The sequence below is a fragment of the Lathyrus oleraceus genome, chromosome 7, assembly GCF_024323335.1.
Source record: "Lathyrus oleraceus cultivar Zhongwan6 chromosome 7, CAAS_Psat_ZW6_1.0, whole genome shotgun sequence".
NCBI classification, from domain to species: Eukaryota; Viridiplantae; Streptophyta; class Magnoliopsida; order Fabales; family Fabaceae; genus Lathyrus; species Lathyrus oleraceus.
The window spans coordinates 34,083,379-34,111,027 of NC_066585.1; positions in this window are offsets into that span (position 1 = coordinate 34,083,379).

Genomic DNA, 27,649 nt, shown 5'->3' on the forward strand with positions numbered 1-27,649 from the left:
AACTGCCCATGACAGATGGCTGCTAGCCTCTTTTCCTCTATCAGGATTAGCTCCTCGTACCGAGTCCTTACCCATTCCGCCTCTTGCAATTTCACGTCCATCAGGACTCTCAAAGAGGGAATCTGAACTTCAACAGGTAACACTGCCTCCATTCCATATACCAATGAGAAAGGAGTTGCCCCAGTAGATGTACGCACCGACGTTCGATACCCATGCAATGCAAACGGCAACATCTCATGCCAGTCTTTGTAGGTTACCACCATTTTCTGCACAATCTTCTTTATATTCTTGTTGGCTGCCTCAACCGCCCCATTCATCTTCGGACGATAGGGAGAAGAATTGTGGTGCTCAATCTTGAATTCCCGGCACAGCTCTGCCATCATCTTATTATTCAAGTTAGAACCATTATCAGTAATGATTCTCTCGGGAACCCCATATCTGCAAATGATGTCTCTCTTGAGAAACCTGGCAACGACCTGCTTCGTCACGTTCGTATAAGAGGCTGCTTCTACCCACTTGGTGAAGTAATCAATAGCCACCAATATGAATCTGTGCCCATTCGAAGCCGTAGGCTCAATCTTTCCGATCATATCAATGCCCCACATAGCAAACGGCCATGGAGACGACATTAAACTCAACGGGTTTGGAGGCACGTGCACCTTGTCAGCATAAATCTGGCATTTATGACACTTCCGTACGAAATTGAAACATTGGGCCTCCATCGTCATCCAATAGTAACCTGCCCTCAGCAGCTTCTTTACCATCGCATTCCCACTGGCATGGGTACCGAACGAACCCTCATGAACCTCTTTCATCAACTGGCTTGCTTCTCTATCATCAACACATCTGAGCAAGACCCAATCAAAATTCCTCTTATACAAAACCTCATCCTCATTCAGGTAGAACACCATGGCCAACCTCCGCAGAGTCTTTCGGTCCTTCTTCGATGCTCCCTCAGGATACTCTTGAGTCTCTAGATAGCGCTTAATATCGTAATACCACGGCTTCTCATCATCAGGCGCTGTATCAACAGCAAACACATAAGCCGGTCTATCCAGACGACCTACTTCAACACTGGGGAATTGATTCCACCACTGCACCTTAATCAAGGCGGCCAGAGTAGCCAAAGCATCTGCCAAAGGATTCTCCTCTCTGGGCACATGATGCAACTTCACCTTGGTGAAAAACGTCAACAATCTCCTCGTATAATCCCGATATGGAACTAAATGAGATTGATGCGTATACCATTTTCCGTTAACCTGATTTATCACCAGAGCTGAATCTCCATATATGACAAGGTTCTTGATCCTCAAATCAATCGCCTCTTCAATCCCCAATATGCAAGCTTCATATTCAGCTACGTTGTTGGTGCACTCAAATGTTAGCCGGGCAGCAAAAGGAATGTGAGATCCTTTCGGCGTAACCAAAACAGCACCAACACCGCTTCCATTCACGTTAACGGCCCCATCAAACATCAGAATCCATTCGGATTCAGGGTCAGGCCCCTCCTCCGGGATTGGTTCCTCGCAATCTTTCGATTTGAGAAACATGATGTCCTCATCAGGGAATTCAAACTTCATCGATTGATAATCCTCAATGGGTTGCTGGGCGAGGTAATCAGACAATACACTCCCCTTGATCGCCTTCTGAGAAGTATACTGTATATCATATTCTGTCAAAATCATTTGCCACCTCGCAACCCGTCCGGTCAATGCTGGCTTCTCAAAAATGTACTTGATTGGATCCATCTTGGAAATCAACAAAGTGGTATGAACCAGCATGTACTGCCTCAGCCGGCGAGCAGCCCAGACCAAAGCATAACAAGTTTTCTCGAGCAGTGAATATCTTGTTTCACAGTCGGTAAACTTTTTGCTAAGGTAGTATATGGCATGCTCTTTTCGACCAGACTCGTCATGCTGCCCCAATACACACCCCATAGACCCCTCGAGGACTGTCAGGTACAAAATTAACGGTCTTCCCTCCACAGGAGGCATCAGAATCGGAGGTTCCTGCAAATATTCTTTTATTTTTTCGAATGCCGCTTGGCAATCATCATTCCACCTGACCGTTTGATCTTTTCTTAACAATTTGAATATCGGTTCACACGTGGCAGTTAGGTGAGATATGAACCGTGAAATGTAGTTCAATCTACCTAAAAAACCACGAACCTCTTTCTCTGTTCTCGGTTCAGGCATTTCTCTTATCGCTTTTACTTTTGCAGGATCAACCTCGATTCCTTTCTCACTCACAATGAACCCCAGCAATTTACCGGACCGCACCCCGAAAGTGCACTTGTTCGGATTCAACCTCAGTCTGAACTGTCTCAGTCGGTCGAACAACTTGGCCAGATCTACCAAATGCCCCTCTTCTGTTTGGGACTTCGCTATCATGTCATCAATATAGCATTCAATTTCATGATGAATCATATCATGAAACAAAGTCACCATGGCTCTCTGATAAGTAGCACCGGCGTTCTTGAGACCGAATGGCATCACCTTGTAACAAAAGGTGCCCCACGACGTAATGAACGTTGTTTTCTCCATATCATCTGGCGACATTTTGATTTGATTATAGCCAGAAAAGCCATCCATGAAGGAAAACACCGAGAATTGAGCTGTATTGTCTACCAACACGTCAATGTGAGGTAAGGGAAAATCATCTTTTGGACTAGCTCTGTTCAGGTCTCGGTAGTCCACACACATTCTCACCTTCCCATCCTTCTTCGGGACTGGCACAATGTTCGCAACCCATGGCGGATAATTAGTGACAGCAAGGAAACCAGCATCTCACTGCTTCTGCACTTCCTCTTTGATTTTCATCGCCATGTCAGGTCGAGTTCTGCGCAACTTCTGCTTCACTGGAGGACAATCTGCTCGCAACGGTAGCTTGTGCACAACGATATCGGTATCCAACCCTGGCATATCTTGATACGACCAGGCGAAGATGTCGACATACTCTTTCAACAATACTACCAGTCTGCTCTTTACACTTTTCTCCAAAGCAGCCCCGATTTTCACCTCTTTCTTGACCTCGTCGGTACCCAAATTCACAACCTCAATCTGCTCTTCGTGCGGCTGAATCACCTTCTCCTCTTGTTTCAACAACCTGGCTAATTCCCCTGGCAGTTCACAATCTTCTTCGTCTTCTTCTTCAGCAAGATAGATTGGATTATCGAAGTCATACAAGGGTGTAACAGAATTGTTATCAATGAGATCCGGAGAAGAATCGCATCTGCATGAATGTTGATTCATGCATTGCTTAGAACCGGTGTGAGACAAATTGAAAAAGAAAAATGAAAACATTGCCATTTTTATTTTGTTTTTATTTTTAAACTGCAAAAATAAATGAAAAACAGGGAACACCGCTTTTATTGAAAAACATCCTTTATTAATGATGCGAATTTGCAAATTTAGACATGAGGTGGCCCTTACAATGGACCATTACGTGTCGGGCAACACGCATGGCTTTCATGCATATAAAACTGCAAACAGGAAAAATATTACTCTTCCAGCAGAGTGACCCGGATGATCTTTTCAGCCTTCCAGTTCTGGATTCCCATCCCTGGCGCGCAAGGCTTTATCCACCGGTCCATGTCACAGTCGCTATCAGCATCATCACTCATCATGCAGATGTGATCCGGGTCCAGCATTCCGGCACTAGTGAAGGTGACTGACGTACGACGTCCTCTGCCCTGTCCAGATGAGCCTCTGCCAGGCTGGTACCCCACTCCGAAGCGATCCTTCTTTGCGGGGACATCCATCATTCTGCCCCAACCAGGAGCCTCTCCACTCTTCACCACCTCAGCGGCCTGTTTGTACGAAGCAATGGACGGTTTTTCTTCCTCCTTGGCAAAAAGAGCATTCTCCACCTTAACAGTTTCAAATGCCTGGCTAGGCGTCTCCCAGATCTCGCCGTCCATCTCCACATATTTGAATGAGGACAGGTGGCTAACAAAAATGTCCTCTTCTCCGTACACAGTGACGACTTGACCCTCCCAGATATATTTCAGTTTTTGATGCAAAGTCGAAGTCACTGCGCCCGCAGCATGGATCCACGCCCTACCCAACAAGCAACTATATGCCGGCTGAATATCCATGACGTAGAAAGTCGACTTGAACACCTCTGGGCCTATCTTCACAGGAAGCTCAACTTCTCCAAACACGGCCCGCTTCGACCCATCAAACGCCCGAACTATCAGATCAGTCGGAGTTAAAATCAGCCCATCACAATTAAGCTTCGCCAGAGCCTTCTTCGACAACACATTCAAAGAGGAGCCGGTATCAACCAACACATGTGAAAGCACAGCCCCTTTACATTCCATCGCAATGTGTAATGCCTGATTGTGATTTCTCCCATCCACAGTCAGGTCCATGTCTGCAAAACCCAACCCATGGCTGGCATGCACATTAGACACGACCGTCTCCAACTGATTTATCGTTATCTCTTGAGGAACATAGGCCTTCTTCAAGATTTTCAGCAAAGCCTCTCTATGCCCCTCAGAGCTCAACAGCAACGATAGAATCGATATTTTGGAGGGAGTTTGCTGCAGATGGTCAACCAACTTGTACTCAGACTTCTTGATGATCCTCAAGAATTCCTCTGCATCATCATCAAGTTTTTCATCCGACCCCGCAGGCGCCGGTGTCACCACTGGAGTACCATCATTCACCACTGCCTTCCCTTTTGCCCTGGCTAAAGCCTCAGCCTTTTCTTTTTTCTCTTTCTCTCCTTCTCTTCCTCTCAGGGCATCTGGTGCAAATAATCTGCCACTGCGAGTGAAACCGCTGGGACCGGCATTATCCACCTTTGACACGGTGGTTTCACTTGCAATCGGATCTTCCACCTTCTCCTCATTACAGTAGACCTCTCCACCATAATGCCACGGCACGGCATCATCTTTGTCGTACGGAATCGGTCCAAGTACCGTGATAGTAACTGGAGCCGCCTCAGCAAGAGTAGACAAATCCACCGGATCAAAGTAAATTGTTATGGTGGAGACTTCATCCTTCCCCATATCAACTTTCTCAATCAGAATACTCCCCTCGTCCATCAGACCCTGGACAGTCTTCCTCAACAATTCACACCCATTAACAGAAAGAATGCACTCAGCACACTCACCACCACAGCCCGGATAGACCCCATTCAACAACAACTACCTCTTAATCTCAGCCAGAGGAGTCTTTAACTGATCAACAGTAGACAGCCCAATCCTACTCTCTTCAGAAATAGCATTCACCCCCCTTTGACCATGCGCAGGCATGGGATTAGCATTGACGTTGGGAGATGGTGTGAAGTTGATAGCTTTCGAATCCACCAGGTCTTGAACTGTGTGCTTAAAAGCTTTACAGTTCTCTATGTTGTGTCCGGGCGCACCTGAGTGGAATTCGCATTTTGCATTCTCATCATAATTGGCTGGCCTTTGATCAGGTCTCAAAGGTGCCAAGGTCCTGGTCTGTACTAGCCCCAAATCCATCAACTTCTTAAACAGAAAAGAATAGGTCACAGGCGGCCTGTCGAACTGCCTATCATTCATTCTCCCCTTGACTTGATATCCGGCCCTCCGAGGCCTCTGCTGAAATGGTTGTCTTTGCTGTTGAGGTTGTTGTTGTTGCTGTTGTTGATTCTCAGCAGGAATAGTTACCGCAACAGTGTGCTGGAAGTAACGGTCCCTACTGGGTCCCCTTTGCGCATAGACAGCGCTGGTATCCCCCTCCTTCTTCCTCTGACCATTACTGAAAGGCTTCTTCGACCCTGACGACGAAGCATTACCCTGAATCTTCCCGAGCTTCAACCAGCTCTCAATTCTCTCACCAGCCACCACTATATCAGAAAAGTTGGTCACCGGACAACCAACCATCCTCTCAGCATATGCCCCTTGCAGGGTCCCCATAAAGAGATCAGACATCTCCCTGTCCACAAGTGGAGGTTGCACTCTGGCAGCCAATTCCCTCCATCTCTGAGCGTATTCTTTAAACCCCTCGTTGTTCTTCTGAGACATACCCTGCAGCTGGGTACGACTCGGGGCCATATCAGCATTGAACTGATACTGCTTAAAGAATGCGTCCCCAAGATCTTGCCAATTCTTAATATCTGAGGACTTGAGCTTGGTGTACCACTCCAGTGAGCCTCCGGACAGGCTGTCCTGGAAGAAGTACATCCACAGCTTTTGGTCCATGGTGTAAGCTGAGATCTTACGGACAAACGCCTGCAGATGAGTCTCGGGGCAGGAACTCCCATTATAACGATCAAACGTGGGCGCTTTAAATTTCTGCGGGATCACAATCCTCTCTACCAGCCCCATATTTGACATGTTAACCACCCCAGGAGTGGCATAACTCTCCAACGCCCTGATTTTCTCAGCCAGCAGCTGAATCTCTTTATTCTGCGGTGGGGCACCATACTGACCAAACGGCTCGTTGTGCATTGAAAACTGATCAGCCTCCCTATCCTCTTCTCTGTCGTCCTCGACCCCGAAGAAAGGCGGGAAAAGACTGTCTTTCAGATTCTGACCCGGCCCAGGTTGACCACCAGTACCACCGAAACCGCCGGCAGCGTTGTTCACCACACCAATGGTCGTCCGCTTTCCACCATCTCTAGACCTCAGCCCCTGGTTGGAGACACCATCCAGGTTCACACCGCTGTTTGCTGCTGAATCCCGCTCGAGCTTCTCAACCTTATCAGCCAGAGCCTTCTGACCAACCGCAAAGCCTTGCATGATGTTGATCAGCTCATTCATCTTGTCCTTCAGCTCGAGGATATCTGTATTTGGAAGATCCATCAGTCTGGGAGTATTGCGCCTGGTGAAGTATCTATGAGGACGTGTTGAGTGCAAAGGTACAACTCTACGAGCACGAGCAATGATTCCTGCAGCAATCAAGCACGTTAGAACTGATACCTGCAAAATAAAACACAAGTTATTATGATTATGCATGAATGCAGTGTTTATCCACATGAGGAACACTTTGTCTCTTGATCCTGGTTTCATCGAGACAAATAATAATCCAGCATCAATATTTTGACATTCAGCATTTGATCTCATCATACAGATCAGAGATATATGATTTAGCAAAATACCCCCAACCATGTGTGTGCTTGTGTGAGTGCATACGGTAAAGCAAATAAAGCTTGAAGATCAATCACTGAATGAAAATAACCATCACATAACAAAATGCATAATAAGTGTCATAGTCATACATCAAATCAGATACAAATCTCCAGAATCGGGAAAGAAATACAAGCAAATGAATTCTGTCAACAAGCCTGACGGTAATCCACACAAAAGAAACATCTAGCCTGATGAGGGTCCCACAGATGACCCTATCTCATCAACCATCTTCGCGAACTCTGCGGCGAACCTGAGCTCGGTATTCTCCTGCTGTAATCTCCCTACCTCTTTCTGGTGAATCTTCATCTGCCTGAAGTAATGATCTCTCTCAGCCATGTAGTGATCCCTCTCGGCGATACAATGATCTCTCTCGGCGATGATCTTCACATTCTCTATTTCCTTAACCTTCAGCTTGACCTCCCACTCAGCAATGAGGATTCTGACTTTGTCGTCCCTCTGATCTCTCACGAGGATTTGCCTCCTCTTCTCGTCTTCAATGACCTTTGAAACTCTGGCTAGCCTCTCCTTCGTGATATCGTGCTCTCTGATAGATGACGCTAAGGCTTGGCTGATCTTCCCATAGTAGGCAGTATCCATCTCAAAGCGCTTTGCTTCCAGGGCATGTCGCTTGTCTCGATCTTCCATCTTCACTCTGATCTCCTGGTTGGCCATCTGAACCCGAGCAACAGTCATCTCCAATTCCGCTTTCTCTGCAAGCAACTGATCTCTCTCCCGCTTCATCTCCAGGAACTCATCCATACTAACAGTAGAAGGAGATTCTTTAACCAACGGATACCAAGGATCGACCATAGGAAATGGTAGACAAGTAAGCTCCACTCTCTTACTGAGCCAATCATCGAACGGAGGAAAAGATCTGTTATTAGCTCTACCCCAAGAAACCTTGCCTTTCCTTTGAATGCTACGCCATGCCTCGGATACCTGCTTCAACCTGGCCTGATTGCCCTCAGCTGGGAAGGACAAAGTCTCCTGAACCTCACTCTTGAACGGAGGAAGCTCCATAGCAAATTCCATCTGTCTCTTAAGAAGTGTCGGGTTATAATTAATGCAACCCTGAACTCCTATAAGTGGCACATTGGGAAAACCCCCGCAACTGCAGATGAAATCTTGTCCAACCCCACTACTGTGAGTCCAAGCTATGTCTTTGGCCCGCAAACCCATCAGCTTGGTCGCCCAATTAACATTTTGGCCAAGCATAACAAAAACGCCCTTGGAAGGTAAGTAACCCATAAACCACTTGAATAATAACTGAGCACAGCATCGAATCAGTCCCCCACGCCTCTTCTCGTTCCGATTGTGGACCGAGTAATAGACATCTCCGATCAGGGTAGGAATAGGATTTCCCCGAACAAACAAGTGAATGGCATTAATATCCACGAAGCTCTTCTGGTTAGGAAACAGAATAACCCCATAAATGCCCGCAGCAATCAAAGCACAGACAGCTTCCAGTTACCCAACTCCGCCTGCTCCTTAGCCTTAGCCTCTAGGAAACTCAGATGAAAACCAGGCAACTTACCCTTTTCTTTCAGACTACCCTTCACTATCTCCGGACTCAAATGAAGAGCACGGGAAATTCCTCCAATGTCGGGTTCTTCCTTAGTAACATAGAAAGGAACCTGATTTCTGATCTGAATGCCCAACATGTCGGCATAATCCTCCATCAAAGGCCCGAGTAAGTAATCTGGGAAGACAAAACACCTCAAACCAGGATCATAGAACTGGAGAAGAGTATGAATGGCGCTCCTGTCTCTGTTAGTGAGTCTGAAAACCATCTTCAGAATACCCTCATACATCTCACGAAACAACCCCACATGGTCGGGTGCAATCAATGCTATCATATCCTTCAGCCCACTGATCTCTGGGTCAAAGAAGCTATAGGCAACATCAGGCTTCAAACCGGGTCTCATATCTGAGCAGAAAGTCTCTCAACCAGGGTCTCGATCAAAAGGGTCCCTGCATATGGATAAACATGTGTTAGATGCAGGTAAATGCAATATGTAATGATGCTGATGAATGAATGCAATGCATTGTGCCATCCTCCAAGTCATCTGATCATCTGTTGCACTGAAGCCTGATCTCTGAACTGATCACAACCATCTGAAGGAATATGTAACCACAAATCCACCTCAAGGGTTCCGAAATAAACGGAAGACAGATACATCATCATCATCACCAGACAATCTCTGAGCAGATACCCATAATCCTCTGAATCGGCCCGGGGAATCCAGAAATAAATGGATCCCCACTGAGAAATAACTCGGACAGCACTCCGGCGTCTCAGAAACAAATGGCCATAAATCCGACTTATAAATAGGACTCTGATCAACGGAACCAATAGTCACCATCTGAGTCACCATCTGAACATGCATCTACAAGAATCACCCTCCCCTCACAGGTAGATTCTAATCAGGTTATCCTAAGGCGGATAATAGTCTCGACAATCGGGCAAAGATACTCAATGGGTTTGCCCTTTCGGGTGTGCCATTGTAGCTCTCCTGAGATCGTCTAAACCAAAGATCCGGGAAATGATCGGTCACCAGAGTCAATAATCCAAAAGAGGTAACCCAACCAAAGTGGAAAACCCCACTGAGGAAGAGCACTCTCAGATGAACCTCGTCCGGCTTGTGGTATGTCGCGTCGCAACAGCATGCCCAACCGGCATGTGAGGAACGTGAGACCACGCTAATCCTAGGTGTATACTCGGGCCTGGGTTTTAGCCCCACTCAGAACACCCACCCCAAAACAGAGGAACCACCTGCACAGAGGACGGCAACATGATAGTATGATGCATGCAAATATTTATGCAAATATATACACGGTCAGAATAATAAATGCAATAAATAAAGCGGCACAAGCAACCTACACTATCCTAGAACGCTAGGAGAGACTCGCTTAGGGAAGATGGACCAGCACAGGTCAACATCTTTGGGGTCCCCAGCAGAGTCGCCAGCTGTCGCATCCGCGAAAAACAACCGGCGGGCTAAAACAAAAACAAACAGAGCCGCCACTGCGCGTTATTTATCCCAAAATAGGGAAAGGAAACGCTCAGAGAAACCTGGAAAAAGCATGGTCTCGCGACCAAAGAGAAAGGGTAAGGGAGTCGGTTACGCAAGGGGAAGGTATTAGCACCCCTCACGTCCGTCGTACTCGACGGGATCCACGCTCTAAAAGAAAGAATAGGTTGCTAAACAAACACCACACACCGAAAACAACACAGGTGGGGTTAAGAGGAAGAGGGCTCGCTAGGACATCGCATCCTATGCCTACATATCTCGTCTGGAACGAGAATCAGAGCTACTGTAGTTCGGCTCACGCACGCCAAACAACACAAACACCCAAACAGGCAAACATGGAGCCTAATGCCAATCACTGGGCTTACATCAGCATCCGAACCAAAACAGACACACACTGGAACCTAGATGCCACTTGATGGACTTACACCGGCTTCCAAGCACACGACAAGAACAAACAAACAACAAGTTGCTAAGGAGTCGGGAACTCGAGCCTAGCAACTGTCAAACAAACACACACAAAAAGGAAAAAAAGTTCCCGGAGAGACCTCGCACGGTCTCCTGCCTACGTACCTCATCTGGTATGAGGATCAGGGCGACGTAGTTCCCCCCAAAGGGGGAGAAAGACTAGCCAGACACAGAGGGAAGACACACTACCAGGGAGTTGTACTCGAGCCTAGTGTTATCATGCATCATTGCCCTATGTTATGGTTTCTACCTACTTGCACCACAGCAAGCTAACCCTATCCAGGAAGAAAGCAAGCATGCAAGCATAAACAAAGCAAAGCAAACATTTCAGATAGCACACATTCACAAAGCACACACTATATCCAGTCAAGTGGGCCCAAACAAAGGGTTAGACTGCCGAGGCAAGTCACCTGTACAAGGGTAGTGTTAACTCTTAACCCTGACATTGAGAGTCAGGGTGAAGCCAGATGAAAGGTGAGTGAAGATTAGACTTCACAGCTCTTATCCCTGTCCAGGGAGAGCTTCAGACAAAGGAGTGTGGGTTCAGAAAGGAGGAACCCTTCTACACTCAAGACTCTGACACAACTGTACAAATGTACAAGATCTTGGGTTTATGTCCCAATGCATCTACACAGTGGTGTGAGCAGAGGGACGACTCAACAAGAATAGCGGGGGATAGATTGCATATCCCTTGGGTTCCTCCAATTGCCTTAATCAAGGACTTTACCTGCTTGGGGACAAAGTTAAACAATCACAAACATCGCCTCTTAAGGAGGACTTCAGACAGTTGCCTGGCCAAGTAACAGGCCAGGTCTTCCAGACTACATGGAGAATAGAAATCCTACCTCAATTGGTTTAAAAACCAAGCAACAGCAAGCAAGTTCTCAAGGAACTGTAAGCAACTAAATGTACCTGAAATCAATCAAGTATCATCAGTACTCAGACAAATCAACAGTAAACAGCAAATGTTAATCAGTTAATCTGTACAGTCAAACACAAGTTAATGCACACAAGTGCAAGTCATGAGCTCAAACTCAAGCATCAAACCCTACAACACAAAGTCAATGTTAGTTTACAACATCAAACAAAACTCAATTTACAACTTGCATTTTTCTCCTTAAGCCTTTTGCATTTCAAACCTGAAACACAATTCCAAAGGTGAGAAACAAGACCACTAGGCCAAGCCTAGGGTCCAAAAGAGATAAAAAAATCCAAAACAGCAAGTGAAAATTATCCAAAATCACAATCAACCAAATTAAAAGCAAATGCAATTGGTCCCATGCTCATATCAATCACCATTATCATTTCATGACCTAAAAGGTACAAACTAGGCAATGTGCAACCTCAAAAGACCAAACAGAACTATCTCAACCAAAAGCATACCAAAACATTTCAATTAATTCCACAAAAATTCACACCTAAACAGGACACATTCAATGAATAGCATGTCAATTTTTAGCTCAATTGGACAAAAGAAAGTAGGTCAATGAAAATCAAGAAGTTCAGACAAGTTTAAACAAGCCAACACAAGGTATCCAAACAATCATCAACTTCCAAAAATCATAAAACAGTGAAACAACAAGATAAATGAATGGGATCAAAACCACAATGACCTATAATGTGTCTACAATCCACATGTCAAATTCCACATCCATCCAATACACCATGAGAATTTCACAAGCAAAATACAATCATGTGTCACAAAATGTCACAACATGATCCAACAGAAAAGAAAATTCCAATCAATTAGGAAATGCCATCAAAAATTCCAGAAAAATCACATGTGATCTCAACATTCATATGTTCATTCATGCAAAATTTCAGCCCAAATCAACATCCCTAAGCATTTTAAATAAAATCATGAAGTTGACCTAGCTTGGTGTGACACAAATTGTCACACCTCTAATCAAAAATTCATAACTCATCAACCATGTATCCAAAAATTACAAACCATACATGAAAATCACCATCAATGAGTCCAGAACAAGCACAAAAATTTTCATTCATTTCTTTGAGAGTATCATCATTTTATGAAGGATGTGGCATGGTATGTGCAAATGTGACAACATCAAACAATCCCTAAGCCAATTAATTTTCTACACATGCAAAACATTTACAAAAATCATGATTAAATTCTACACATCACAAGGAATACCATGGAAAAAATCTCACAAATTTTGGATAAAAAATGAACTCTCTATGAATTTTTGAAGTTGTGGCATGAAAATGAAATAAAGAATGAAAAATAAAATGAAATAATATTGATAATTATTGGACCAGTGGCACAAGCGTAATTACGCTTCAGTAACTACAAAACGGCGCAGTCTCATTTATTCAGTGGCGCGCTCCTATTGGCTGAGCTTGGCGCCAAAAACAATTCAAACTTAGGCAAGGCATTACATGGATCAAACACACATTCGAGTTCGTTCTTCACCAAGAACACTCAGAAAAATTCCAGAAATGATGAACATTGAAACTCAACCAAAATCAACAAGCTTATAATCATCGTGACCGTCTCATCATGCACATCACGAATATGTATTCCATTTAACCTAACTCTAAGCATGGCAACGGGATCGATCCAAAAAAGAAACGCATATCAAACTTCAAATTCAGATTACTCTCTCAATACTTAACCAATTCGAAAACTACAAGCATCATGCTGTTCTACAATGAATGATCTACAAAAGCCATGTAATAACTGAAGCAACTAAGAATTTCGAAGAATCACCTCTTGAAGATGCAGAAATCGATTCTTGTGTTTCCAAGCTTGAAAAGGTGAAACAGATGCAGCTTGATGCTCAGGAAGATGATTGGAGTGCAGGTCCTAGCTCAAAGATGCTTCATGTGCAAGATCCATCCATTTGCCATGGTTGTGCTCACTTGTGACAGTTCCAATTCTTGGAGTTTTAGGCAATGATTCAGCAAAACAGTTCCTCAATGAACCTTGTGGATGATGAATCCACGAAGAATCAGCAAGAATGATGAAGATTTGATGAAGATTGATGAAAAAAAAGTGATGAAGATTTTTGAGAATTTTGAGAGGTTTTGGTGAAAGTTTGTTGCAATTCTTGAGAAATGTGATTATGGTTATCAACTTCTGTTATGATTAATGATATATACCTCACCTTAATCCATTCCTTAATCCAAATTAGCCAAAATCATGTGATTAGCATAATTGAGTTTTAATGTGAAAGTCCAAAAATGACCTTCTCCAATTATGCACCATGACAGCTCATGACAGTTCACACAAGTCACATTTTGCATTTGGAGTGTGTTGGCATTGGTCTCATGTCCAAATTCCAAGTATTTCTCAAAATCACATGTTCACACCAAAAATACACATGAATTCACTTGAAATTTGACTTTTTGCATTGACCATTTTTAATGAATTTGGACAAGACACCATGAAAGTACATGTGAAATGGGGTTTGCTCATAAAAAGATCACCCAAATTGGACATTCCATGTGAAAGTTATGCCACTTTGATTATAGGCCTTTTTGGAAAATGAATAGACCATAACTTGCCAACCATACAGGGGAATTTCAAGTTCTTGGACTTTTTGGAAAGGTGAGAGCAAGACCTACAACTTTCATGTTGAACAAATTTTCATTTTAAGCTTTTTTGGACATGTAATTTTGTGGTGAAAAACTTTCCATTTTTGGAAACTTCCATTACAAGTCACTTTCTATTTTTGGCAAGTTTTCTCCTGATTTTATTTTCTTCATTCTTGAGCTTTGACATGTCAAATGAAACCTGTTTCAACATGAATGAAGTGTATCCAACTCTCTCCCACCTCCAAATCCATAAAATCAAGCACAGTTGACCACAGTTGACTTTTTCAACTGATAGATGAATTGGGCAATGCACTGATCAAGTTGAGCCCCAATTCTCTGATGAAATGGCTCAATGATGAAACCCTAGCCTCCATAAGCTCAATACAATCTCATGATGATCCCCATATCCATTATAGACCCCATCTCCTTCACAAGCCCTGATTGGCCCAATGCAGATGATTAGGGTTGACCAGTGGTCAAAACCCTAATCTCAAGGAATATGATCAACCACTTGAACCTCTTGGATGATAACAAGACCATGATGATGATGATCTATCATTCCACCCAAGATCAAGACCAATCTCCTTGAGAAACCATGAAACCCTAATTCATAGCCCAATCCTCAGATGGCTAATGATCAGTCCATTCAACCAATGAAACCATCAGCTTGCATATATCCACCTCTCCATCTTCTGATCAAGACTTGGAAGATGATTTGCACAATGTAACAACATGATATGCAATATGCAATGCCTAATGACCTAAAAATGATATGCAATATGTTAAGCTAGTCCCAAGAGAGGAGGGCAAATTTTGAGGTGTTACACATGTTTGAGATCCTCAAAGGCAGTAGTGGCTTGGAGGGTCCAAGTAAATGCATCTTTCTTTAATAGTTCAGTCAAAGGACCTGCAATGGTTGCATAGTGACGCACAAAACGTCGATAGTAACCAGACAGTCCTGGGAACCCACGTAGTTGCTTCAAATTAGTAGGGGTAGGCCAATTCAAAACGGCTTGGATTTTGGATCGATCCATTTGAACTCCCTAGTGTGTAATGATGTGCCCCAAGTAATCAACTTCGGTAAATCCAAAACAACATTTGGACAATTTGGCATATAGAGAATGTGAACGCATTAAGTGCAATACCTCAGTCAAGTGAATCAAATGTGTCTCCCAAGAAGGAGAGTAAACCAAAATATCGTCGAAAAATACCAAGACAAATTTCCGAAGATGCTGTTGGAAGACATGATTCATTAAACTCTGAAAGGTTGCCGGTGCATTTGATAAGCCAAAGGGCATTACCAGCCATTCGTAAAGGCCTTGGTGAGTCCGAAAGGTTGTTTTATGTCTGTCCTCTTCTTTGACAAGAATTTGGTGGTATCCGGACCTAAGATCAAGCTTAGAAAAGTAATGGGAGCCATACAATTCATCGAGGAGCTCATCCACAGTGGGGATTGGAAAATTATCTTTGATAATGATTGCATTCAAGGCCCTATAATCGGTACAAAACCGCCATGATCCATCTTTCTTCTTAACTAATAGCACCGGTGATGAAAAAGGGCTATTGCTAGGTTGTATAATGCATTGGTCTAACATATCAGCAACCATGGATTCAATTTGATATTTTTGACTATGCGGATATCTATAAGGGCGTACCTTAACTGGATTACTTCCTTTCACCAGGGGAATGACATGGTCCTGAAACCGAGTTGGTGGTAAACCCTGTGGTTCCACAAAAATCTCAGGAAATTGGGATAAAATGGACGCTACTGCAGGATGCGTATGTGCTTGTTTGCTGCCTATTGATGGTCCCACTTCTTGAAATTGTAGTGTAAAGGAAGCCTCAATAGCATGAGTGTTGTGTAGTCTTCGAATGTGATGGAATTGTGCAGAGCTAGGACCTTTCTGCTTGTCCCCAAATAGAGTCACAAAAGTGTCCTTTAGATAAAACTTGATGGATAATGCGTTGTAATCTGCAATGTGAGGACCTAAAGTTTTTAGCCAAGGAGCTCCAAGGACCAAATCTGCGCCAGTAATAGGGAGCAAATAGACAGGCAGCTGGAGAGTGTGACCCTGCACAATCACTGGTAATTCAGCAATATAGCCCATAGTTTCAAGAGAATTCCCATTACCTACCATAACCTTAAATTGTTCAGTGGACTCAATAGGGATGTTGAGGCAATGTGCAATTCGAGGTTGCAGAAAATTGTCAGAGCTTCCACTATCTAACAAAACACTGACATGAACACCCTGTATTTTCCCATGAAAATGCAAGGTACCCGCACCATGTGACCCATTCAATGCGTTCAAGGAGAGATGGTGTTCAAAGTCTCCAACGTGACTAGGTTGAGGTGTAGGTGAATCAGGGGTTTCACTAAAGTGGGGAATTGCATCTTCTTCATCAGCTTGAAGCAATAGAAAATGACGATTTGGACATTTGTGGGTAATTGAGAATTTGTCATCGCAATAATAACAAAGGCCTTTCTCTCTACGCAATTGCATCTCTGCTCTTGTAATATTGCGAATGGGATTAGATTTGAGTGGTTGATTTCGAGGGTTAGGGTACGGAGTGGGGTAGTGGTAGGGTTTGTGGGTGGGCGTCGGTGATGGATTTGGGGTTGGAGGAAAATATTTGTCTTCATACAGTTTTGCAAGGGCAAAAACACGTGATAGTGATGAAGGAGTCGGAGCAATGACGTCACATTTAATGTCGGTTTTGAGGCCACTGATAAAACAACCGAGGACAACTTCTGGGCTTAAACCTTGGGCCCTATTGGCTAGCACAGTAAAAGCAGAATAGTAATCACAAACAGTGGTGGATTGGGTCAGTTTGAATAATGTTGAACGTGGTGATTCATATGGAGAAGGCCCAAATTCCATTTCCAAAGCACGAGTAAACATTCCCCAGGATTGAAAATGTTGATTTCGTGCAATCATCTGAAACCACGGGGCGATGGTGAGACGGTGGTTGTCCGGTGTCGCATAATAATCAAAAAATTGCCCAGCCTTAAAAATCCAGTTCATGACTTCAGATCCATCGAAACGAGGAAAGTCCAGCTTAATATTACGCACCTGAAATGGTTGTGATGGCGGCGGAGTCGGCGTAGCAGAGCCCTTTCCATAGGAGGTCGGCGGTATTTGAAGCGAGCTCAACTGTTTCTCAACTCGTTCGAAGCGAGCTTGATCCAGATGGCGATGCTGCATATACTCATTGTGACGGCGATCTGAATCCTCCAAAAATCTTTGAAAGGTTTTGGTCATTTCGGCTATGGAGTTTTCCATACTTTTCATGCGAGTATTCTCCGCCATCATGGAAGGTAATGAAAGCACCAGATGTTATGAATGCAAATAACAGAGTCTATAACACAGTGAAAAAGTGATAAAAATTGTACTAATAATCAGTGCAACAGTACAATTATCCTTGAAGAAAATGGAAAGATGAAATCTAAAGAATAGTACTAGAAAAGCATAAGCTTCAGAGAGAGAAGAGAGTCATATTCTTCCACATTCAATTCCCCCTTCTAGTAACCAATCATTGGTCTATTTAACATAGTCAGTGGCATATTTTCTGTTAGAGCTCCTTTCTCTCATTCCACGTCTTGCCTCCGGAAAAGCAGGATCATGTGCCAAGTGTCCATCATTCTCATTGGATTCAGTTGTTGTATTGACTATTCTGCCCTCACTCATAACACAAAACTAAAAAAATATGAAAATATGAAAATTAAAGTGACAACTAAACTTAATATTTTTTAATAATTCATTCATCTTTGAAATGGCCTAGTTACAATATTACCACAATAGTAAAATTACTGAATTCAATCCTCATCATTTCTCCTTCTTTCAAATTTTTTTATAAATATGACTCACACCAAATTACCGTTACTTTCTTCTCTCACGTACATATAGAAGAAAAATGTTAAAATATATTAATTGTAAATATAAAAAATTTTATTAATGATTTTTGTTATACAAATTCAATTAAATGTAAATAATTGTATATTGAGACAAATTTGATTTTTATTTTTAAAATCTATAAAATAATATAAACGGATGATGACGATGAATCGACCTTGTAAAACTTTTTACAGAGTGCATATTAATTAATCTCTTTATAAATCAACAGTTTAAAAAGTATATCTTTAATTTTTATCATAATATTAAATATTGATTTTTAATAGAAATATGTAAAAAAAATTATTTAATCGTCAATCAACCGACTAATGGGATGATACGAGGTTTTGAAATCACCACTTTAAGTTAGTTTTTTTGAAGATTTAAATAGAATGGGGTTAAATATAGGTTTTGAAGTCACCACTTTAAGTTAGTTTTTTTTACCGTACCTGATTAACACCTCCTCTCTTTATCCTCTCACGTGCTAACATGGGTCCATTTCTATAACATTTAGATTTTCCATGAAGATTCTGAATCTTACCAATTCTCACTTGTTTTTTCATAAATACAACATTTAAGATTGCATTTATTAATAATAGTTTAGTATAGGTGTATTATGGGTCTTCGATTATTGCAGTGGATCCATGCCCTATTTGTGTACGATAATGATTGAAATCCGTACGGATGTTTTTAAGTTCGAATGGAGCTATCAAGTAATCAAATGTTGAAGTGATGGAGACTGGAGTTCGCGAAATTTCCTACCACACAGCACAGCTATGGAGTTGCCATCTGACGGTGGTTGGTAGGGTTTGTCAAAAAAATATTCATGGACCATATTAATATTACTAACTGTTCAATTTTGATTTCAAATCTTATAAACTAGTGTAACAATACGTGTCGGTCAGAGGTAAAAAATATCTATATATTTTATAAAATTACTTATAAATTGTGATATCTTGATAGCTGTATGCACTATAATATGATATCTCATACAAGCTTATGGTATTTAATAGGAAGAAGATGAAAATGGAGTGAATGTTCATGTATTAATAAAGAGATTGTGTTGTCGCTACGCCAAACAAGACCTTAGACAGCGCTTTTTTTAGCCTTAGACAGCGCTTTAAAGCGCTGTCTAAACCTCCGCTGCTAAAGGTTTAGACAGCGCTTTTTGAAATCTTAAAAGCGCTGTCTAAGCCCCCCCCTTAGACAGCGCTTTGGCCTAAAGCGCTTTCTAAGACCCTCCTATTTTAATTTTTTTAGGTATACCTTAGACAGCGCTTTTGGCAAAAGCGCTGTCTAAGGTATACCTAAAAAAATTAAAATAGGGGGGCTTAGACAGCGCTTTTTGAAAAGCGCTGTCTAAGCCCCCCTATTTTAATTTTTTTAGGTATACCTTAGACAGCGCTTTAGGCAAAAGCGCTGTCTAAGGGGGGGGGGGCTTAGACAGCGCTTTTCATAAAGCGCTGTCTAAGCCCCCCCCCCTTAGACAGCGCTTTTGCCTAAAGCGCTTTCTAAGCCCCCCCTTAGACAGCGCTTTTTCCAAAAGCGCTGTCTAATGTATACGAAAATTTTTGTAGCTTTTGTTTTAAACCACATTTTTTCCAGGTTTATAAACCAGAATTTCTACCTGTTTTCAACCAGATTTTGAGAGACAGAATCACATTTTATACATGCCATTTTGGCCTTTTTTCTACCAATTTTTGGCTAACAAATATATATATACCAATTCAAACCAATTTTGCCTTAAATGTATCAAAATATATACAAATTTATGTACACATTTACAAGTCATTACCTATACTCGAAATTTATGTACAAATTTACAAGTCATTACATATATTACAAATATACTACAAAATTACACAAATTTATGAAAAAACTTTGAGCTCTATCATGAATTGACACCACTCCTCTTTGATTTCGTCCACTTGATCCTTTGTATAAAATGCACACTTGAATTCCTCAAAGTACTACATATGAAGCAAAAAATATTTTGAATTAATTCCAACTATTTAATTATATGAGATATGTGTAAATATAAAATTAACTCATAAGTTAGTAATACATACATCGGTGGGAATCACTAATCGGCCCAAAGCAAGAGTATCCCGCATAAACCTCAACACGAAATACCCGCAATCTATTTGATTACGTTGTTGAGGACACTACATGAAAAAAAAATATGGATTATAAATCCTAAGTTTTATCAAGTGTCATCACTAATATAATAAAAAATGTGGTAATTAAAAATATACCGCCACTTTAATCCATGTAATGCGGTTGGCGCCCCTCCTTGAGGTTTGGATATCTCGTTGGGCCCGAAAAGCTTGTAGGATGCTAATAAAATAAAAATGAAGCAATTAGAACAATTAACATAAACTAAGAAAAATTTTGAACATTCTCACTTACGTGTCAATTAGGCGCTTCATATCCGGGTATGTTGTCCAATCATTTCCTAACGAGTCAAGATAATACACAATTTCTCGGATAGGATTGATTGCGAGCAACAACCAATGTCCACTGTAATGATTAGGCAAATGTTAGATGGTAACTTGGAAAATAATTATAATATATGAATTTAGAATGAAATGCTAACCCGGTATTAAACGGTATAAAAAACAACTTCTCCGCATTTTTATTGTCATTGAGGATCCGAAGAACGTACTCCGTCACGGAATCCGGGTTATTTAAGATTGCACCTAAGTTGATGCTCGCTGGTGCTAAGAATCCGAATGACTGGTCCAAATCATTGGGGCGCATCATTTTGTCATACAAAAACCTAATATAAAAACATCATTAACACCTCTTTTGAAACATAAAGTAAACCGGATTAACATAAAGTAAACCGAATTAATAAAACAAAGTAGACCGGATTTACCTAATATATGTATTGACAACGTTGACGCCGATTTCTTCATGACCAAAAACTTGCATGAAGTCTTCATTACCAATCATTTGGTCGTGAGCAAAGCCGAAAATCCCTTCCTCCATATGTATAGTCCGAACACCTCCGGTCGGTATATCGGTCATCTCTATAAATGTCCTGAGGCACGACCTATACTTGGTGGTAGGTTTTTTCCTAGCTACGGTCTTCTTAGCACCAGAACTTTTTACCCGTGCGGAGGCGTTCTTAACCTCCTTTATTTGTTGTGCGGAGGCATTGCTAACCTCATTTTCTTGAACCTACATGTCATATAAATAGTTAGATCAAATTAAGAATGTAACAACTTCCATGAATATATGTCATATAATTGTATATTACCTCTTTTCTTGATTTGGATTTTGTGGGAGTCTATTTAACATAATCAAGGAAAATATGTAAGTAAAATTTTAAGCATAAATTTTAAACTTTGAATATACACATTAAAGTTAACATAAGTTTTAAGCATACCTCATATCCTACGCATATGAGGTTTGTCGGCCATGCAACAAACGAACCTACTGCTTCGTGCACCGTTGTTGCATCCGAATCATCGCTAGGATATGGTAATAATGCATTCGGGTCAACTGCAATATCAACTGATACCTTCAAACATCCAGCAGGGAGCTCTCTAGTGTGGAGTAATACTCCGCTAACGTTATGCACTTTTCCCTTGCCAACCATCCGATAGTGTGGTGACGACAAATACAGCTGACAATGGGAAATGCCCTAAAACCAATAATAACAAGAAATCGTTAATGTGTATATATGTCAAATACATAATTTAAGCAAACAGTTCAATTTAAGACAATTATATGTAATTACCTCTGGAATGTTCGGCTGAAAGGTACAGTTGATACTGTTTTTGTCCGAAGCATCTCTGTATACCGTTGAGGCGCTAGCCTCTCTTTCTCTCCTCAGTGCATCAAGCTCAGCTTGCATGGCTTCCAATCTTGCATGAAGCTCCCGATTACTAGGAGCCTTTCCTTTTCTAACACTGAGGGAGGTCGGAGTGACTCCAAATCCCTTACCCCTCACCCGACCAGAATACTCAGGGACATCTAATGCCCGACTAAGTATGTTCTTAGTATCATCGGGAGATAGAGTCTGAGATAGCTCCTCCTGAAAAATCAGATGAATACCGTATACTTGTCAAATATTTGTGTATAAAAATGTTATTCAATTAATGAAAAAATGTTATACTTACACATTTCTGGTATACGTTTAAAACGTCTTCTTGAGGAACTCCGGATTTGCCCACACGGGCTTCCTTCCACAAAACATGTGCAGGAAGAGATGTTTCTGAACTTTCCTCCTTCTGCAGCTACACATTAAGTCATACAATTTGATCAGATAAAACTAATATATGATGAACAAATTTGTTTTCGCAATTTATAAATACTTACCATGGATTGTTCTAAGCGTCCATATCCGACACGTCCTTTTCGGTACGGATATGCGGGACTCGATGCTCTTTCCCGATTCGTAGCACTTATTCTTTGAAAAGTCGGGTCTTGTCTTTTGGATTTGAAAGCTTCCCATTCTTCAGCCGATATCAAACTTTCATATTTTCTAGGAAGCTCCGCATCCACAAAATTACCATCCGCATCCTTAAGGAACTTGGATGATAAAAATGTCCGAAACCCTCTAAGAAGCTTTCCGGCCAATTTCATGCAAAACCCTCTTCTTTCTTCTTCGATGTTAAAACATCGCTAAGAAAAACATACAGATTGATAGTTAGTATCGGTAATTGAAAAAAACATAATTGATACGGTATAATTAAGGGCCAAATGATTGTACCTTTATCTCACTCCAAATTTTTTCTTTGGACTCTTTCAACTCTTTATTTCTCCAATCATCACACGTAATGGGAATTTCATTCCTTACTAGTGCACCGATGAAACTAGTTAAGGTATGCCCATTAGGTTCTATAAGTTGTCCCTGGTTGTTCCAAGAGACATCTAGTATGATGCCTCGAGATCTTCCTTGGACCACCCTTCGCATTACTGTGATGCCTCTTCGGATTTCTTCTTCCGCGGATACTTTACTAACTTCCTCATGTTGGTCATCAGCCATGTCTAACCTGTAATAAACCAAGGAAACCATCAAATATCAAATATAACTTATAATCAAAGCAATTGAATACAAAAATATAATGAAATCATGCATTACCACATATAACTTATAATCAAAACAAATGAAAAAAAAACATAAAGAAACCATGGATAATTTACCTAAGTCACTAACATCTCTTTCTTTTCTTTGTTGGAATATTAATCACTTGTTTCTTAGCAATGCGTACGGATGAATTGATCCAAATTCCCTCATTATGATCGTTTCTTATATATGACTCATCCGGTATAAGATCCTCAACTTCATCATTTCTATTCAACTCATTCCGTCTAATGCATGACTCATTCTCAACATCAATATCACATTGATCGACACCGCTATCATCAGTCACTTTGTTAGAGAAAAGCACTATAGACCATTTTGTACTCTTCGGGTCATTCACATAGAACACTTGTTTAGCTTGAGATGCTAGAATAAAAGGTTCATCTTTGTACCCCACCCTAGTAAAATCAACTTGCAAAAATCCAGACTTATCCATTCGTATGCCACTACTACTCACCCACTTGCAACCAAAGATGGGAATCTGAAACTTCTCGTAATCAAACACCCAAATATGCTCAATAACTCCAAAATATGACAAATTTGCATATTTGGGGTTTAAGTCCTTCATACTTGATATATGCATTGCTTCAGCTAGCACGGTGACACCACTATTTTGCATAGTACTCTTATCATCTTGTTCTTTGGTATAAAATGTGTATCCATTAATTGAATATGCGCTATGAGAAAACACATGCAAACTTGGACCATACGCCAAACATCTCAACCTTTCTGTTACCGAAGAAGGATCTGAAGAGCGCTTCAAATAAATATGATCCTTCAACCATTGTATGAAACTTTGATTGTGCTCTATAACTATCCAATTTTCATTTCTGTTCGGATTTAACCTTCGGAGTACATCCTTGTGCATTTCAACATATGGCTCAACCTCATTATTATTGTGCAGAACATACAAATGAACTTGATCCCGTTCATCCCTTGATATTGTCACAATTTTATTCCCAATTAATTTTTTACCTTCCATTTTGTCGAAAATCTGAGCTCTGGGGAGTCCAATCGATTGAACGTTAGACAAATATTCAGTACAAAACTCAACAGCTTCTTCAACAATGTATCGTTCAACAATACAACCCTCTGGTCGACTTCGGGATTTCACGTACCCTTTTAATATTTTCATGTACCGTTCAGCAGGGTACATCCATCTCATATATGCTGGTCCACACAACTGTGTCTCTTTCACAAGATGAACAACTAAATGAACCATTATGTCAAAAAAAGACGGAGGAAAATACATTTCAAGCTCACACAAGGTAATTACAATCTCTTTTTGTAGTGTTGGTAAGATCTCGGGATCGATCACCTTACTACAAATTGACCTAAAGAAAAAACACAATTTAGTTATGGCACTTCTTACTTTTTCTGGCAAAATAGAACGTATACCTATCGGTAGAAAATGTTCCATTATAACATGGCAATCATGTGTCTTCAAATTCTTCAACTTGAGGTCTTTCATAGAAACAAGTCTTCTGATATCAGATGAGTATCCTTCTGGAACCTTAACTTCACTCAGAGACTTACACAAAATTTTTTTCTCCTTTCTAGATAAAGTAAAAGCAGCAGGTGGTAGATATGTTCGTCTTCCTTTCTTCACGGGTGCTAATTCAGTTCTCATTCCCATTTTTAACATGTCCTCCCTTGCTTTAAGGCCATCCTTAGACTTGCCTTTTATATTGAGTAATGTACCGATAACACTTTCAAATACGTTTTTTTCAATATGCATAACATCGAGAAAATGTCTCACGTACAAAGACTTCCAATATGGCAATTCAAAAAATATCGACCTTTTCTTCCACCCACCTTTCACAATCTTATGTGCAAAAGGCTTGCCAAACTCAGTACGCACATCTTTCACCTTTTCAAAAACTTGTTCACCTGACAATGCGGGTGGAGCTCTACGATGTTCGGTGTCTCCATTGAATGCTTTTCTCCACCCACGGTAGTGATGTTTAGAATGTAAGAATCTACGATGACCGAGAAACACATTCTTCTGGCAAAGTTCCAATCGAATCGTATCGGTTCCGTCTTCACAAACAGGACACGCACGTTGACCTTTAATGCTATACCCAGATAGATTCCCGTATGCTGGAAAATCATTAATTGTGCCAAACAACATTGCCCTCAAATTGAAACTTTCTTTCCTATATCCATCATAAACCTCCACACCGTTCTCCCACAAAATCTTTAAATCTTCGATCAGAGGTGTCAAGTATACGTCAATGTCATTCCCTGGTTGTTTAGGCCCAGAGATTAACATAGATAACATCATGTACTTACGCTTCATACATAGCCACGGAGGTAGGTTATAAATCATAAGAATCACAGGCCATGTGGTATGTGAGATACTTTGAAGACCATGTGGGTTCATTCCATCAGTAGATAATGCCAATCGAAGGTTTCTTGCTTCTGATCCAAACTCAGGATAATCATTATCAATCTTCGACCACTGTGGTGAATCAGCCGGATGCCGATACATTCCATCAATAATTCTTTCATCTGCATGCCAAGTAAGATGTCTTGCATCGGTTTCACTACGAAACATGCGCCTAAATCTCGGAATTATCGGAAAATACCATAAGACTTTTGCGGGAGATAATCTTTTCTTATATCGAGACAAACCGCATTTAGGGCACTCAGTTAACATTGCATATTCGTTACGAAACAAAATGCAATCGTTAGGACAAGCATGTATCTTATCATAGCTCATGCCAATAGAGCACAACATTTTTTTTGCCTCATAGGTTCGATTAGGAAGAACATTATCATCCGGTAGCATTTCTCTCATAAGGGCCAACAACTCTGTGAAACTTTTATCCGACCATCCATTACCCGCCTTTAAGTTGTACAACTTTAATACCGCAGAAAGTCTTGAGAATTTAGTGCAACCTTTGTACAACGGTTTCTCAGCATCGCTTACCATCCTCTCAAACATTTCAGGACAATCATGAAGATCTTCTTCCAGTGCTTCTACAATCTCTTCAACTCGATCACAATCGTATGTTTCCGTGTCTTTGTCGTATGAAGCATAGGTCGTACTACTTTTTCCACTCGATTCAACATTCTCGTTAATTTTCTCACCATGAAATATCCAACACTGATAACTTTGATCAATTCCATGCCTCAGCAAATGCGATTTCAATCCATGTGCGTCAACCTTACCAATATAACAACAACGCAAGCAAGGACAATGCATTCGTCTGGGGTTTTCAGCGTGTTGAACAGCATACTTAACGAATTCCAAAACCCCACTCTCGTACTCTTTGGTCATTCGATCGGCACAGATCCATGTTTTATCCATGGTTTTCCTACTTTAGAATGAAAGTGAGATGAACAACACTTTCACAGTTAAAAAGAAAAAAAACTACCTATTCAAATGCAAGAAAACATCACCTCTTCAACAAAAAATCAAAATTGGACATGGGGTTGCATATTCTTGCTTGGACATTGTTTATCATGGGCCGGTTGGATAGTTTTTCAGGTATAATTATCAATAATCATACACCGGGAAATACCTAAAGTTTAAACCCTAAACATTTTCAATTATCAATTTTCAATTGTCAATCAATAGAAGAGCTTTCTACCATCCTATATGCTGTAATAATCCTCACTTTAATTCTCAAATATTTGATTTAGACTCTATATCCAATAAATAAGTACTTAAGGCATAAGCACTTATTATACTCTATGCAAATAAATAAGCTGAAAACAACTTATGGACATGTTATAACTTATAAGTTGTTTCCATAAGTTCTTTAAAAAGTCTCACAAGTGCGCATGCAAATAAATAAACTGCCTGCAAAAACTTTAAACCTAAGGAGGCTCCAAACAATTTAGAAATTGAACATGGTACTGATAGAATCACCCTAGCTCAGAAAAAACACACAAACACAAGAAAAACAATAAAAACGAAAAAGAAGTATCTTGAAACAGGGCAGCCATACACATACGTTCAGCCATTCAAGCAGAGCAATTAACATAGGCAAAATACGTTCAGCCATGGATCTAATTGCACACATACAAGGCTATAATAAACAACAACGGGTCCATTCAAGCAGAGCAATTAACATAGGCAAAACATACAACTGCAAGAAGTATAAAAGAAAGAAACTATTGCAGTAACAAATCCAAGAACACTCCAACATTCTAACTTCATTCTATGACAGAAATCCCACTGAGTTCATTAATTTTTCTTATTGTAATTGACAATGGAAGAAGAGGAAGTACATTAGAGCAGAACGTACCGTTGAAGGCAGAAACTAGGGTTTTCGGAAGTTGAGAGGCGAGTGCGGCGGGTGACAGCGGGTGACGGCGGAGGGACCCTTGAAGGCAGAAACTAGGGTTTTCGGAAGTTGAAGGAAAATAGGGTGATATGCGTGATGTCGTGTTTTGGAGAAGAAGGTTATGGCTGTTGGAGACTGAGGAGAAGAAGGTTACGACTGCGTGAGTGAAGAAGAGGGAAAACAAATGAACAGAAAACGAAAGCGCTAAG